General features: G+C 41.8%; 1 long non-coding RNA gene across 2 annotated transcripts in view; it reads right to left on the minus strand.

The window, feature by feature from the left end:
* Positions 1 to 12384, minus strand: part of LOC111761915 (uncharacterized) — a 37689-nt gene extending 25305 nt beyond the window's left edge. Inside the window, exon 1 of one of the 2 annotated variants that reach the window (XR_002795149.3) lies at positions 12334 to 12384. This is a non-coding gene — a long non-coding RNA (uncharacterized lncRNA). Of the gene's footprint in view, positions 1 to 12219; positions 12309 to 12333 lie in introns of those variants that run through there. The other variant, XR_009182642.2, reaches the window with a different exon arrangement.
* Between the last annotated feature and the right edge of the window lie 5421 nt (positions 12385 to 17805).

Raw genomic sequence — 17805 nt, forward strand, 5'->3', positions numbered from 1 at the left:
ACAACCAACAAAATAGGAGAAAATACTTGTCTGATAAGGGTTAACACACACAATATAAGAACCGCATGCAGCTAAACAACAAAAAAACCATCCAATGAAAAAATGAGAAAAGGACTTGACTAGTCATTTCTCCAGAGAAGATATACAAATGGACAATAAGCACATGAAAAGATGCTCAATATCTTTGGCCATTAGGAAAATGTAAATCAAAGCCACAATGAGATACCACCTTATACCCACTAGAATGGCTATTAGTTTTTAAAAAGTGGAAAAGAACCTGACAAGGATGCAGAGAAATTGGAACCCTCACCCACTGATGGTGGGAATGTAAAAGGGCGCAGTTGCTGTGGAAATCAGTTTAGTGCTTCCTCAAAAAGGTAAACATAGACAGGCCCGCCCTGGTCAGGATGGTACTGTGAGATGCTTCAGAGCTCAAACCTCCTCCCCCAAGAAGCTTTGAACAACCAGTGAAGATGGCAGAAAAATTTTTCTCAAAGCTCAAAAAAAACATTTAAAAGACTGCAGTAACAGGAAGAGTGCCACGTGAAGAAAAAGGCTACTTACAAGTGGTAGGATCTCGCAGTGCCCTGGCTGGCACCTTCCCTACCCCTCACCGGCTCGGGTCCAAGCCAGCTCATCCCCCCAGTATGGATCCCTGGTCCTGGTTCCGGAGGAGCAGAGGAACCCTCATGCATGTACTGGGAGCAGGCATGGCAGGTCCAATCTGTTGGTGGCCTGAGGGACTCACTGTCCCAGAACTTGCCACGGAACACTGTGGGGGAGCAATCACATTGTGCTGTCTGGAGCAAGGGGTTGCTGGTTGTGACAGCTTGAATCTATGTGGATCCCAGAAGATCAGGTGCTCAGACTTAACCCTTTCCTGCACATGTACATAGGAATTTCTGATTAAATTACTTAGTGAAGGGCCTTTGATTAGATTGTGTGACCCAGGGTGGGCCTCAATCCTTATACTGGAGTCCTTTATAAATGGAGGAATAAAAAACTGCAGGCACAGAAAAAAGTTGCAGAGACAGAGAGAAGCCTCCAGAAGTTGTTAAACCCAGGAGACAGAAAAGCCACAGAATGCAGCAGCCCAAAGCTGAAGGCAACGAGGCCCAGAGGAGAGACGAGTGGACTGGCGCTGTGCCCTGCCACGTGCCCTCAGATGCAGCCCAGTGAGAAAGCATCTGATAATGCCATGATTTGGACACTTTCACAACCTCAGAACTGTAAGCTTTTAATCCAATAAATTCCACTGTAAAAGTCAACTCATTTCTGGTATATTGCTTTGACAGCATTTAGCAAACTAAATCACTGACTACAGAACATAAGGTACAGTGCCCTGGACCATGAGGAAACTGTTTTCTAGGGAAACAGGGACATTCATATCCTTGTAAATAGGGAATTCTTAAGGCCACATGTACATGACAAGACACATGTGCAAGGATCAGGGAGGCCCCTACCTTTGGCCTCGAGATATTCTCTAAACTCATTGTATGAACAAACTTTGAAGCAGAGCACTCCCACAGATCAATCTATAAGGACTAGGAAAGGTGTTTTCTTTTTTCAGCTTTTAATTTTGTTAAATTCCTGGCAGTTAAGGAAAGCTCGGTCATAACACCACTGGATATAAGCCTAAGGAACTGACACCTCAGAGTCTAAATTCCAATGACAACACATTAAAATATCCAAATGGCCAGGTTTCAATAAAAGATTACAAAACATACAAAGAAACAGGAAGTGACAACCCAGGCAAAGGAGAGGATTAGAAACCACTGATGAGGAGGACCAGACCTGGGTCATACCAGAGAAGGACTTTTAAAAATGGTCCTAAATATGCTCAGAGAGCTAAAGGAAAACATGGACAAAGAACTTTTTAAAAAGCAGGGAAACGATACATGAACACAAAGAGATTATCAATAGAGAAATGGAAATTATGGAAAGAAACCTAACAGAATTGAAGACCACACTAAGAGAAATTAAAATCTTCAAAGAGGGACTCAACAGCAGATAGGAGCTGGTAGAAGAAAGAATCAGTAAACTTGATGATGAGACAATTGAAATCATCTAGTCTTATGAGCAGAAAGAAGAATGGAGAAAATTGAATAGAGTCTGAAGAATCTGTGGGACACCAACAAGCATACCAAAATGCACATTGTGAAAGATCTATAAGAAGAAAAGAAGGGGCAGAGAGAATATTCAAAGAAATAATGATTGAGAACTTCCCAAATTTAACAAATGACATGAATACACACATCCAAGATGCTCAACAAACTCCAAACAGAATAAACCCAAATAGACCCACCCTGTGACATGTTAATATCAAGGTGCCAAACACCAAAGATAGAGAGAACTCTGAAAGCCACAAGAGAGAAGTAATGTGTCATATACAAGGGAGCCTCAATAAGAATAAGTGCTGATTTCTCATGGAAGCAATGAAGGCAAGAAGGCAGGGGGAAGACATTTAAAATGCTGAAAGCAAAAAACTATCAATAAGAATTCTGTGTCTGGCAAAACTGGCTTTCGAAAATAAGGAAGAAATTAAGATATTCCCAGATAAACTAAAGATGAGGGAGTTTGTCACCACTAGTCCGGCCCTAGAACAGAAGCTAAAGAGAGTTCTGCCAATTGAAAGGAAAGTACAATAGATAGTAATTTGAAGCCACATGAAGAAATAAAGATCACTAGTGAGGGTACTGACATGGTAAATATAAATGCCAGTACTACTGTAATTTTGGTTTATAAGTCCACTTTTATTTACTTTTTTTTTTTTTTTTTACTTCCTACAAGATCTAAAAGGCAAATGCATAAAATGTGATGGAAAATCAGTGGTTTTGGACTTATAATATATAAAGATGTAATTTGTGACAAGAACTACATAAAGGTGGGGATGGAGAGCTATAGAGGCATAGTTTGTATACTATTGAAATTAAATTGGTGTTAAAGTAAATGAGATTCTTATAGATTTAGAATGTTAAATTTAAGTCCCATGGTAACTACAAAGAAAGTATCATGGAATATGCCAAATTTCAGAGACAGAAATTAGAGTAGAGATAGCCAGGTTGACGTGTAGGGTTTCTGTTGGGGGAGATGGGAACATTTTAGTAATGGAAGGTGGTGAGGGCATCAACATAGTGAATGTGATTAATCCCACCAAATTGAGATGGGAAAGTCTGTGTTGTATGTATGTTCCCACACTAAAAAAGAAAAGAGTGAGCAATTAAAGAAACAATGACAGTTAAATACAATACATGATCCTGGAAAGTATCTAACAAGGGAAGAGAAAAGACTCAAAGATATTACTGGGACATATGAAAAAAACTGAATATAGACTGAAAGCTTTATATCAATGTTAAAGTTCTTGAACTTGATAATTGTACTTAAGGGGTTACATAAGTAAACATCCTTGTTCTTAGGAAATGTATATGGCAGTATTATGTATTCCAGGAGCATGTGTATACAACCTATTCTCAAATGTTTAGAAAACTGATAGAGAGAAAAACAGCAAATGTAGCAAAACGTCAAAAATTGGTGGATCTGGGTATCTGCAGGGATAAGGATATATTAGAATTTCCTGTATGGGGGTTGTATTAGTTTTGCAACTGTCCTGTAATTTTGAAATTATTTCAAAATTAAAAGTTTAAGAAAAAAGTATACAAAATCAAACTGTAATAACTAATGAATGTGTTACAGGCTAAAGGGACTAGTATTGTCATTATTCTACAACTCTAGAGTCTGTTTCCAACATAGAGTAATGACGGAATCACATTAAGAACTAGACCCAGGAGAAAAAAAGATGTGTTCCTAAAATCCTGAGTATGCCTTCAACTCAGAATCTCGAAAGTAAAAGTGAGGCTCTAGACACCAAGTTCACTGGCTTCTCACACTTGAGTTTAGCATTTGAACCCCCACTGTTTTTATATGAAAAACCTAGATGAACCCCTGATATCCAAAACAAGTAAAAGTGAAGCTGCTTCATTTGAAACCAGATCCTCCAGTAGAAGCTTGAACTCCCTGGAAATCCACTTACATGCACTGATCTATCATTTACAGATGAAGAGATCCCCAGAGGGGAAGGACTTGATCTTCCATTCCCATAACTGAGGGTCAGATAAAAGGAGCCCCACAATGCCAGAAACCCAGCCCAGGCACCTCTTATCAACACTGCCAGGCATGAAGCCAAAGGTAGAGAAGGACAACATGTCCCAAAGGGCCATCAGGGGCAAAACCAAAGGTCAAAACTACTTGTTGCCTTGACAGGCCAGAAGGCAGAGACAGAATGTGAGTGCTGGCTGGCTTCTTCTCCTAGATTCCAGGGATGGCTTGAAAAGTAATCTGGTGGGTTTAAGAGGTTAGCTCGGGGCAGACATTAAACATCTTGCTGAGGGTCATCTGGCCAATCAGTGACTGCTCTAAGACCTAAAGGACTTGCAGGACAGCCTTGCCTCCTAACACGCACACACAGACCCACAAGTGAATCACATACATTTCCTAGGATCACCAACCACCTAATTGTTAATCCAATGGACATGTTCATTTATTTTTCTATTTGATTTCTCCTTTGCCCTGTTCTTCAGCCATCTTCTCACTGTACATATTCTCATAAATCTATCATCCTCTCACATTGCATCAAACACCACCCAGTTGTGGTGGTCAAACGTTAGTATGCTTATGAACCATCTGGGAAGCAGGATTAAAATAATGATTCTGGGACCCCATTCCCAGAGGACTTGCTTCATTACCTCTGGAGGGGGGGCATAGGAATCTATTTTTAACCAGTACAGTGGAGGGTTATGCAGATCTTACCCCCAGGCTCAAGGCCTAAGATTTCAACCAATAAATTTGGATCAATCCTTCTACCTTAAATTCATCACACAGAAAATAAATATTGAGGGGATGCAGAGAAATAGGAACTGTTATACATTACTGATGATACTGTAAAATGGTGCAACTAATGTGGAATCAGTTTGGTGGTTCCTCAGAAACTTGAAAATAGAATTACTGTATGATCCAGCAATCTCAATTCTTGGTATATAGACCAAAAGAATTGAAAGCAGGGACTTATGCAAATATTTGAACAACAATGTTTATAATAACAATATTCACAATTTCTAAATGATGGAAGCCACCCAAGTATCTAGCAGCAGATGAATAAACAAAAAATAGTGTGTAAATGCAATGGAATATCATTCAGCTATAAAAAGGAATGAAGTTTTGATGCATGCCTTATCAGTCAACCAAAGGGGTGCTGATGCAAAATACCAGAAATTGGTTGATCTTTGTAAAGGGTATTTTTTGGAGGTAGGACCTTACAGATACCAGGCCAAAAAGCATAAGTTACTTCCCTCACCAAAGTCTATTTGGAGCAAGATGGCTGCCAACATGTGCGAGGGTTCAGGCTTCCTGGGTTCCTACATTCCTGGGGCTTGCTTTACTCTGGCTTCAAGTTTCCTCCCTTCCTGGGGCTGGCTTCTCTTTCTTCTACGTGCTGACTTCCCAGGGTTCCAGTTTAAGTCTTTAGCATCAAACTCCAAAATAAAAACTCCTACATTAAAAGCCCTCACCTCTGTTCTTTGCCATGCCTTTTATCCCCACCCGTGGGGACTCAACACCCAAATCATGTCATTCATGCCCAGGTACAGATCAGATTACAAGCATAATCGAATATTTCTTTTTGAAATTCATCAATTATATCAAACTGCTACACATGCTATGACATGGATAAATCTTGAAGACATCATGTGTGTTCGTTTGTGCCTCATGTGGTCCCCAGAAAACAATGTTCTTAAATTGAATCTATTGCGAACCTTTGGTTAGATGAGGGCTATTTGATTAGATTGCTCCAGTAGGGCATGACCCAGGGTGGGTCTTAATCCTCTTACAGGAGTCCTTTATAAAACGAGGAATCAAAAGCCACAGACACAGGGAAAAAAGCTACAGTGACAGAGAGAAGCTTCCAGAAGTTGAAATCAACAAACCCAGGAGAGAGAAAAGCCACAAATGCAGCAGCCTGAAGCAGAACTAGCAGTGAGGCCCAGAGGAGAGGGAAGAGATGTGCAGATGCCATCGTTATCACTCACAGCTGAGCTCCAGGAGAAAGTGGGCCCACAGGAGATGGCAGAGAGTGGCAGAGCAGCCACTGCGCCTTGCCATGTGGCAGGAGTCCAGCATTGCAGGCAACTGACCTTTGGGGAGAGAGCTTCATTTGATGCTGTGATTTGGATGCTTTCATGGCCTCAGAACTATAAGCTTTTAGCCTAATAAATCCCCCTTATAAAATCAAACACATTTCTGGGATATTGCTCCCAGCAGCTTCTAGCAAACAAAAATATGATGTTGTATAAGCCAGACACAAAAAGAAAGATATTAAAAGACCTCATTTATATGAAACACTAAGAAGAAACAAATTTCATAGATATAGATAGATTATAGGTTACCAGGAGCCAGGGGAGGGGAAGAGGGAGTTATTACTTAATGAGTGCAGAGTTTCTGTTTGAGATGATGGACACTGGTGATGGTAGCACAATACCGTGAATGTAATTAATACTACTGAATGCTGCACTTTAAAGTGGCTGACATGGGAAATTTTGAGTTGTATATGTCCTACTACAATAACAACTTAAAACAAAACAGAACATCATTATGCTCTTACCCACTCAAGTGCAAATCTACCCTGTTTTTTCCTCCATGCCTATTGTGGTCCTGCCACCCTGAGACAATGCCATAAGACTGGGCCCAGGTCCTCTGTAATTGTGAGCCCCAACTTCTTCCTCCCAACATGGGGCGCCGCCATTCTGTTCTCTCCCTCACTCACTTCTAATGGCTTAGCTCACCCAAAGATAGGAAAAGCCTTTGACTGTATATTCCTCTGCCCTCCCCAAATCTCTGAGCCAAATAATTGGAATGGCTGCCCCCTGCTCAGAATAGAGGGAAGGAAAAATACAGGAATAAATATATGAACATTTTCTTGCCCATATGATTTCCTCAAAACCTCATCCATACAAGAATACTTGGTAGTTAAATTATATTAAAGATTCAGGACTAGTTGAGGGGCAGGAGTAAGAGCAGTAAGTAGGGTTATACTACAACTGATTGCTTAAAGTTGAATATTAAAACTCGTCATTCTCAAAAATCAGTCCCTTCCCCACCTTTTTCTCATTGATTCAGGCCCCAGCCTCTCTCCACGGGTCTCTAGCTCCTCTTGAATTCAGTTGTATTCACTCAGAGACTGTTCCCTTCTTGAGCACTGCTATTTCTGAATCTCACTCCAAGCCCGTCCCAATCATGCCCAGAAAGCAAACTCCCCAACAAGAATGGACCCTCCAAGGACTTTACAAAACAGAGGAGTTTCTTCCTAAAGAAAAATCTGCTTTCAGCTCTTAAACCAACAACTTTTTCACCCCATGGCATATCATTATCTGGCTCTTCTGAAATTTCTTTAGTATTAGCCACATCTGACCACAACACTTTTTTAATCCCTTCCTTGTTATGAGGGTGGTCGAGCAAAGTCAGTTTCAGTAAGGTGCTAATGAGGCCAGTCTCTTGAATCCCATCCTCCTGAGGACTAGTTAACTTTGGACTGTAAATTCTCAGGAAACAGTTTTCCTGGTTCCTCCAGCCAGTTATCTTGCAAATACATGTTATTCATTAGAAGGAAGGAAGGGAGAGAGAGGAAGAGAGAAAAAGAAAGAAAGAGAGAGAAAGGGGGGAGAGGGAGGGAGGGAGAGAAGAAAGAAGAAAGACCTTTATCTTACTACCCCTACAATATCCAGGAAATTGGAACTGGAACACATCCTTCCCTGAGTGTGCTGGGTAGATTTCATGATAATATTCAGTGCCCTTAGGCTCTCTGGAAAGATCAGGTTGGTTCCAGATGAAAACTCTTCTTAGACTACAGGCTCTGCTTGCCCATGTCGGTGGTTAGAACTTGCCAATTTCTATTGATTGTAGCTTTGAAGTAATTATGTTTTTTTATTTTTAAATTCAGATTATGAGAACTTAAGCATGTCATAAATAAGTAGGTAAATGGCAGAACAGAGCACTTGTTTCACCTGGAAACACATTAGATAGGCATGTTTATTTCTAGAGAGAATTTTTTTTTTTTTAAAGCCATTCAACAATATTCCAGTGATGAGATAAGGCTAATGGGCTAATGATTATTTTAAAAGAGAATGAGGGGGGAAGTGGCTATGGCTCAATCGACTGGGCTCCTGTCTACCATATGGGAGGCCCCGAGTTCACATCCCAGGGCCTTCTTATGAAGGCAAACCGGTCCACACTTGCAGAGAGCTGATGGCTCATGCCTGCAGAGAACTGGCGCAGCAAGATGATGCAACAAAGGGAGACAAGCAGACACAGAAGAACACACAGTGAATGGACACAGAGAGCAGAGAGCAAGCTAGCTGTGGGGGGGAGGGGTCGGGGGTGGGGAATAAATAATAAATCTTTTTAAAAAAGGGAATGGGGGAGCAGATCTGGCTCAAGCAGTTGAGTGCTTGCCTCCCACAAGAGGTCCCAGGTTCCATTCCCAGTGCCTCCTAAAGCACAAACAGACAGTGAACAGATAATGAGCAAAAACCAATAAGCAAAAACAACAAGCAAAGAGATGATGAGAGGTGAGCTCAGTGGTTAAGCACCTGCTTTGCATATATGAGGTCCCGGGTTCAGCCCCGGTACCTCCTGAAGAAAAAAAGAATGAAATTACAGAAAAAATTTTATTGATATGAAATCATTTTAAAGAGATTTTTACATTTCAGGAGCATATGTTTTTATAATCAGATACTTAGAGAAACTAACAACTTGATGTTTTTAAAATGCCTAACAAAAACAAAAATAAATGTCTAACAGTATATCAAATAGTAATATTAGTAATTCTATTAGATATTACTGTTATCTAACATAATATCTAACAGCAAATTTAGTTTTGTTGATGATGGCAATGTAAGAGAAGATACAGTCATTTTATTTGTGTAAGGATTTTCCTCAGCTCCAGAATTACCTGGGTGATCTTGAGCAATATACTAGCTAACAGGTTCCCTGCTTAAAACTTCTTTTAAATGAAGGAATTAATCTTTCTAGATCTTTCCATCTCTGATATTCTATGATCCCTCTGACCAAAAAAAAATTATTTTTGAGCACATCTAACAATACAGTCTGGATGTCACATAAACCCTCAGACTTCACAGCCATCCTTAGATTGAACAAATTAAAAGTTTTTCTCCTACTTCTATTACACCGTAAGCAGTGGTTCTCTTTTGGATTATGAATTCTTTTGAGATGCTGATGGAAGCTAAGGACCTTCTCCTAAGTTTGCTAAAAAAGAGGAATCGAAATCTAAATACACAACATAGAACATATAATTTTAAAAGATCCACTGACCTCCTGAAGCCTGTAAAACGGACTTTGTAAAGGGCCATGAACTCCAGTTTTTTAAAAAACTCTTCACTAAACATTAAGTTTATGGTTCCATCCTTAAGAACCAAAACAAAAGCAAGGTGTTGAATGAACATAAACAGGACTACAGAAACTAATCTTTCCCGGCCTAACCCGCATTTCACACCACTGCCAAGCAAGACCCTTTAAAGCACAGTCTGGTCCTATTTCTCCCCTGTGTGGTACTCCTTGCCCCCTAACCTAGAGCACATTTTTTTTTATCCCCCATCTTGTGGCTTTTTGCATGCTGTCTGCTCTCTGTGTCCATTCACTGTGCATTCTTCTGTGTCCGTATTTATTTCCCCTCCCCCTTTGCAGCTTGCTAGCTGTCTGCTCTCTGTGTCCATTCACTGTGTACTCTTCTGTGTTTTTTGCTTGTCTCCCTTTCCTGCTGTGTCACCTTGCTGAGTCAGTTTTCCACGGCGCTTGCGTGGGGCAGCACTCCACAGCGTGCAGGTGAGCCTACCTTCACAAGAAGGCCCCAGGACAAGAACCCAGGGCCTCCCATATGGTAGATGGGAGTCCAACTGATTGAGCCACAATTGCTTCCCCTAGAGCACATATTTCAGGATGGCCTGTAAGACCTCATCTACCCTCCAGCCTATTGCCTGGGACTCCCTGCTGCCCACTTTTCAGAATTGACTTGGGATATATGCCTGCAACTCCCACCTCTGTTCCTTTAGCCATGTTTTTCTCATTGCAAGACCTGCTGTCTCCTTTCCCAGATTTATCTGTTAACATCTTTCCATTATTTGTACCATAGATCAAATGTCACTGCCTCCATAAAGCTTTTCCTGAGCCTTCTAGCTAGAAGTGATAAAGCCTGCCTTAAAGACCAAGGCATTTTATTATTGCTTATTAATTTAGTTCCTTAAATCAATCCTTGCAGTGAGGCACACTGCCTAGTCTGCACATGTCACTCAAGACAGGTTTCTTGAATGAATGAATGAATGAATACCTGAATTATAATGCTGAAAGTCTGGCTGGATCAGAAGGAATGAACTTGAGACACAATCAACTGAGAACATACAAAGCAAAATGAACCCAGAACTCCAGGGTTCTGGTCCCTGTTCAATCACCTCTCCACTGCCACCTTGAATAAACCATTGAATTTCACTATGTTGATGTTTCAGTGTAAATGAAATAAAATATGCATATTTGCATGCTTTGTAAACTAAGTGATATGCAATATCACTTTTTATTTCACCATCTTCACATGACCATCAAGAAGAAGGAAGCAGAAAAATGACTCAATCCAAATGTAGAGAACTCAGCTCTCAACTGTTTCAACTGTATTCTTTCACAAGCTTTGCAAACATTTACAAATTTAAGCCAAAAGTATATTTAGGGAATCACAATGTACTAATGCTGATATCCCTCAACTACTCTTTCCTGTGAATTTTTTTTTAAATCCAATTATCTGAACTCAGTCAAACCCCATCACAGACCAGTTGATCCAACCAGACCGTACCCCAGAGGTCCTTGGTATGAAGCCCATGGGCCTCTGGGACATCAATGTGTCACAGGAGAGTCCACAAAGCCTCTGAAATTCTACGCAAAATTGTATGAATCTGTGCTCAAAGAAAGGGTTTCTGGTTTTCATTGAACCCCCTAAGGGGTCCATGATCACAAAACATTTAAGAACTACTTTGATAATTTCACTGAACCTGGATAACCCACTGGATTCATACTTGCCTAAAAAGGATAGAAATAGGGCCTAAATTAGGTGTATGGGTATGGGAATCCTGCTAGAGACCTGTTAGATTGTCCAGGGAAGCATGGCAAGGAACCAGATCCAGGGAAAGACAGAGAAAGCAGTGAACACAAGAGGCATCTCTTATCTTAGACATGCCAACCCAGTCCCTGTGCTGGGCCAATTCTTGTCAATGGGACTCCCCTTCCTTCACTGGGTACTCTAGACTCTACCTGCAAGTTGTCTCTGTCTAGGTCTAAGGGCTCCATCTAATCCATAAATAAATGACCCCTAATTTCAGAAGGGTAACTTGAGGCTCCTGAGGTATGTTTGAAGAATAAAAGATTCTTTGCTGAGTTTGATTTGAGTAGCAGCATGGGGAAAAGAAGGCCCTGAAAGAGTGTGGTTGGAGAGGGTACTGGAGGAAAATGAGGCTTCCAAGGGAGAAAGAAGAAAGATGAGTCTTTACCTGAAGCACAGATGTTTAAAAAGGGATATTAAGAAGCTTTGCTCTGTGGGGTGCCCTAGAGCCCTTTAAACCACTTTCTTACTCGTGCTTCAGTAAAATCCATATTGTGCAGACTGGCATAAGCTCATAAATCTAGACTAATGGCTTTCAACCTCTGCTGTATATAATAATCATCCAAGAAACTTCTAATAAGTACCCAATGTGTTGGCTCCAATCCCAGATATTCTGATATATTTGGACTCCAGTGGGGCTTCAGTATCAATATATTTTTTTAAGTTCTCCAGGTGACCTAATTTGATTTTAAAACCAATGGCCTAGGGTCTGGAGCAGCGGATTTCAATCTTGCTGCTCATCAGAATCATCTGCGGAGCTTTTAAACAGTACGAGTGCCCTACCCCCACTGCAGACCAAGTAAAGCAGAATCCCTGGGCATTAGAGGTTTGTTTAAGTTCTCCAGGGGATTCTGATGCAAAATGAGGTTTGATAACCACTGGCTCTAATAGAAAATTACACAAGGACCTAAGGAGGGAATGACTTCACTAAGAAACCGCATGTCTTCATTTGCCGGAGCTATGATCGCTAATACTACAAACTGGTTTGCCTTAACAGGAAGGTACTGGCTCACGGTTTTGAGGCTAGAAGTGTGAAATCCAGATACTGGCAAGACGACGCTTTCTCCCACGGTCGGTAGCATGCTGGTGCTGGCCTCCCGCAATCCCTGGGGTTCCTTGGCAAGTACCTCTGCCTCCTGTCCCAGGGAGACATCCTCTCCGTTCCACGACTCTTCCGGTTTAGCTGACTTCCGGCTTCCGACTTCCCGCCCCTGGCTCCTCCCTCCTCCCCCTGGTGGTCCCTAACTGTGGCTTCCGGTTTCTTCTCTAAGGCGTCCAGTAATGTGGGTTAAGGCCCAGTCCCTTTCCAGGTGGCCACCTGTCAACCAAAGTAGCATTTTCAAAAGGTCCTTTTACAAATGGTTTCACACCCATGAAAATGTGGATTATGAACGTGTCTTTGCTGGGGTACATAATTCAAAACACTACACCGTATATACTGCTTCTAAATGGCACTAGGTAACCAATTCCCTGTTGTTGTCTATCTCAAAGATATTTATCAACGTTTTATTTCCATGCCAAGTAAATGAAAGTGGTAATAAGAATCTACCCAATGTTGGCACAAAGCAAGATGTTTGGGATGAAAGAAAACATCCAACTCAACCCTAGTTTTGCTTAAAGAATTGGTACTTTATGATTGGTTTCTTATTAAAAGGAATGCAAAGTGATAAATGACAGGAGGTGTGGTTTAAAGCAATATGGGACAAAAGGGGAAAAACAGGAGAGTGTTTTCCAAAGAGCTGAGGTCCTTTCAATATTGAAGCAGTGTAAAATTATGAAGGCCATTGTTCTACTGCAGTAAAAAGGGCCTCCCTACATCTCTCCACACTGCAGCAGAGGGACATTCTTCACTCCTGCAAAATTTGGGCCTTGGATTTATAAACATGTAAAAACATGCATGCATACACATATACACATACACCCCTGTATGCACATGTATGCACAGATGTAGTACACACATGTGCACAGACATAATTTCTTAGGCATATTCACCAGCATACACAGACGTGCACTTGCTCGCGCTCACGATTTCTTTCAGCTAATTCTGCTCTTATAATATGTAGGAGCAGTTGACTGTTACTGCAGTAACAATTCCAGTTATTAGGGCAATGAAACAGATTGACAGAAAGCCATAAAAGGCCCATTAGGGAAAAAAAGAAAAAAGAAAAAAAAGCCAGCACTTCGTTTTTCTGTGAAATTTAGTTCCTTACTTGCTGAGGATGGAGCTGTAATTACACAATAAACCTGCATTGTGTTTCTCTGAAAGCTGCTGGCATGGCGTGTGTTTAAGAAAATGATGCTATGATTAGCCTCGTAGTACCTGAATTGCAATCACGGAATTTCAGTTAGGATGAAAAAGAAAACAGAATGGAAGAGCACAGCTCAGGACTCTTTAAGCCTGAGAACACAATAGAACTGAGGCGAGTCCGTGGGGCCATTGCTAGAGGAATGAAGATTAGCTCTAATCATCATAGATCATCTCGGACTTAGCCCAAAGCCCAAGAGACCAATGCCACTGAATGAAGAAGGGCCTGATTATTAAAATATCCACGTAGCAGGAAGCGTTCTGATATGAAAAATGCCTTTCCACTGACGCACGGTAGATAATTCAGGCAGGTTACTTTTGTTTTGCTTTACCATAACAAAGTAATAAATAAAGTGAACACCGTAATCATGATACCAACTACTGGTATAGAAGAAAAAACCTTTTTAAGCCTAAACACAGTGCTGGAGTTTTATGCTACTTTTTTCAAAGTACCATATCACACGGATACGAATAAATTTGTTTCTAGGACTGTGATTACTTTCTGTTGGCTTCTGGAAGTCTGGACAAGGGAGTAATTCAATCAGAATGTATTTATTAAATGGGCAGAGGAGAGGAGAAACGTATTCCAGCTGGGGGACTGTGTGGTAAAAGGCAGGAGGTTGGCATGAGCGGAGGAGTGGAGAAGCTGTATGAGGGAAGGCTCCGGGGCAGGGGTTCTTAAACTTTTTTTGTCCCATGGACCCCTTTGCCACTCAGGTGAGATCAACACTGCTGTAATTTATTTATTGCATAAGTGAAGGAAACGCTAGATTTCAGTTAGAGGTCAGAGGAAGTTGGGGTTTTTTTTCAATTCAAGCTCGCAGATCCCCTGAAATCTCTCCATAGACCCCTTGGGGTTCTCTGGACCCCTTGTTAAGAGGCCCTGCTCAGGGGAGGCCTGGGTTGGAATTTTGACTCTTCCTATCAGCTGTGCAACCCTGCAGAGTTTGTGTAATCTCTGTGCCTCAGTTTGCTTTTTTATGCCATGGGAATCATAGCCATACCCGTTTCATGGACTTATGAGGAGGACCACGTGCGTGTAAAGTGCTCAGCACAGCCCCCCGTGAATGTTACCCTCTATGACTCACATCCTTCTTCTTCTGCATTCTGCTAATGACCAGGACCTACAGATTCAAATGATCTCACTATCTCTTGCATCCGCCTTTTCTATTCCCTCTGCTGCTGCCCTAGCTCAGGGAGGTCCTCACCCTTTCCTATCCAAGCTGCTATAGCACCCTCCACGTTGGCCTCTCTCCCTCCATTTTCTTTCTCTCCAGTACATTCTGTAGTCTGAACCCAAACTAATCTTCCTGAACCACAAACTGCCAAAACCTGTGCGGCGCCCGTGCCCGCAGAATGAACTTCTAGCATTAAGGCCCTCCACCCTTTGGCCCCAGGAGAATTCCCAGCTCTGCCTCCCTTTACCCTACTTCAAGTCTAAGTAGGGTACGCGATCTACTTGATCAGCCAGTTGGGTGTGTGGTGCTTTTTTGCCTCCTCACTCTCTCCTGTCTTTGGCATGTGCTACCTCTCTGCTGCCCCCTTCCTCCTCCCCATTTCTGCCTTCCACCTCTCCTGAACACTCATTTCTGCTTGTTATCATCACAAGCATTCTTTTATGTTTCGGCTTACATGCCCCCCACCCCCCATAAATCATCCCCCCCTCAATCTCAGCAAACATGTTTCATGTCTCATCCTTTGAATCCTCATATCGCTTTTGGGGAATTTCTCTAAAGTAATTTTCTCCCCATAGTACACCCTTGTGCATTTGTGTAATCCCCCTCTGGCCCTTGTGCCCTTTTTTCAGGGCCTACCCCTGTGTTAGCCATCTTTGTCTACACTGTAGCATCTATTGTAGCTCCTGGCCTATCTTGGGAACTCAATAAATGTTTATTGAATAAAAGGCATTTGTTGCAATGAAAAGCTGTTGGTTTTGCAATGACCAAGACACATATACACACACACAACAAACGATGTTTGGAATAAAGCCCTAAGAAATGGGAGACCAAGCCGAAGAACTTGAGAATGTATTTTCATTCTGAACTGAGGCCACTTGGCACGTGCTTAATTATTGTGAAGGTAGTGCCGTGTAGACTGTGAAACACACAGAAGATATGCCTTAAGGAATTCTTTGTCCTTGGTCCTAATTGTTAATAGGTCTCTCAGGCACCTGGGTTCCATGGAGAGAATAAACTGTTCAGTGACAAACACCGTTGTCTTCATGGCTAGTGTATTTTCCATGGGAAATTAATAAATTGGTGCCTTGGTTAGTGTTTGTGTCCCAGGTCGCTCCAAGCAAATACCATGGAAGGGTTCAGCTTAAACAATAGGAATTTATTTGCTTATAGTAAGGGTCCAGGAAAATGTCCAAATCAAAGCATCGTCAAGACGACGCTTTCTTCCCAAAGACTAGCTGCCAGTGATCCTTGGCTCCTCTGCCAGCTGGCAATGAGCACAGCAGCATCTCCTGGTCTCTCCCTTCCTTCTGGGTTTCATTGATTTCATCTTCTTATTCCAGTGGCTTTTTCTCCCTGTGTGTCTGAATTTCATTCTCTTGTAAGGACTCCAGTAAAAGGATTAAGACTCACCTTGGCAGACAAGGGCCACACCTTAACTGAAGTAACCTTATCCAATGGTCCTACTTACTGTGGGTTCACACCCACAGGGATGGATTCCATTTGAGAACATGTTTTTTCTGGGGTCCACTCAGCTTCAAACCACCACAGTTTGCAGATGAGTCCAGTGTGCAATCTCCCTTCAATTCATTAGTGGCTAAGTGAAGTCCCAAAGAAGTCCTGGCTGTGCAAACAGCTAAGACTTGGTCCCGTACGTGGATGCCCTACTCAAGGCCACAGAAGGAAGAATGGAAGTCCAAAACACACACACACACATACATTTTAAGAGCCCACAAAACCTCTCCTTTTATTAAAATAAGTCTCTATGCTCCTTTAGGCCTCAGATTTCTTCTAGATCTTCCAGTTCACTTCAAACCTTCATAAATAATCTCTTCTGCCTCCTTCATACCCCACTAAGGGCCAAGTCTAAAGTTTAGGTAGCCTGAGAGCAGGGGTTGTGCTTGAGTCAATCAGCCGGCTATGGCATGAGGACGAGTGAGTAGCCTCTGCCCTCCCAGACGCTCTGCCTAGAATGCTCTAGAGCTCACTCGGCACTGAGCCTTCCTCGGTCTCACTGAACCATCCCCACCCCTCTCTCATGCTCAGTTTGTCTCAGGTTGCAAGACTGAATATCAGCCTGTGTGTGTCTGCACCCATCCGCCTCTGCTAATCTGTGATGTTATTAAAATGGTTGGCATTGTATATATCAATATGCAAATTTATGCAACAACGAATGAGTAACTTAGCATTTTACTTTTGAGCCAAAAGACTACACATGACTTCTTACAATGACTTTATTTCCCCACAGAAACTTTTGACTGTGGAAGAAAGTGTATCTCTGCAGCTTGTCTGGTTTAACTATTGTCTCTGCCACTCAGTCAGAGGAAATGTTACCGAAAGGGCCAAATATCTTGGAATCGGCCCTATGAAAACAAAGTACAAAAAGTGAGGTGTACAAACTGTTAGCATATGGAAGCCAAGAGGGAAAACTAAACTGAAGACGCTGAGCGTAAGCATTTAAATGGCACTGTGTGAGCTAAGAAATGTTTTGCTAACCAGTCCTTAGAGAATTGAGTTCAACACGAGAGAAAAGAGAATCAATAATCTTAAATGACCTGGAAAGAAAGCAAACACATGGCAACACACATACACACCATAGGATTAATGAGAAAAGCAAACTGGAGTTTGCAGTGTGGGTCTAAGTATTTATAGGAATAGATTTTTCACGAAAGTTAAATCCTATCTAAAGTTATTTCCTATCGATTTTATTGCACAATAAATCGAGAGATTTAAACGAGCTAGATATTTTGAGAACTTTATTGTTTACCAAAAAAAAAAAAATCGAAGGAGATTTTATTCCCAATTTTCTATCTTTATCCTTCAAGGACAACCAAGGGTATTCCTCACTTCTGAGACAGCCCCACTCTGCATGGACAGACAATTTTGCTAACGATTCAGGGCTTGTGTGTCTTTGCCAAGTGTGCTCAAATCCGTGATGTTTTAAACTATTCCTGAAGGAAAGCAGAGGCCTATCCAGGCAGGACCTTCCGAACCCATAAAAAAGTGAGAAGAGGCTTGGGCATGCCTCTCGGGGCCAAGAGGGACACAGGGGCTGCTTGGCACATGCCAACAAGCAGACAGTAAATGAGACTGGGCAGAAAGACTGGCCTTCGCTCTTC

Source organism: Dasypus novemcinctus, chromosome 22 (genome assembly GCF_030445035.2).
Source record: "Dasypus novemcinctus isolate mDasNov1 chromosome 22, mDasNov1.1.hap2, whole genome shotgun sequence".
Classification (NCBI taxonomy): Eukaryota; Metazoa; Chordata; class Mammalia; order Cingulata; family Dasypodidae; genus Dasypus; species Dasypus novemcinctus.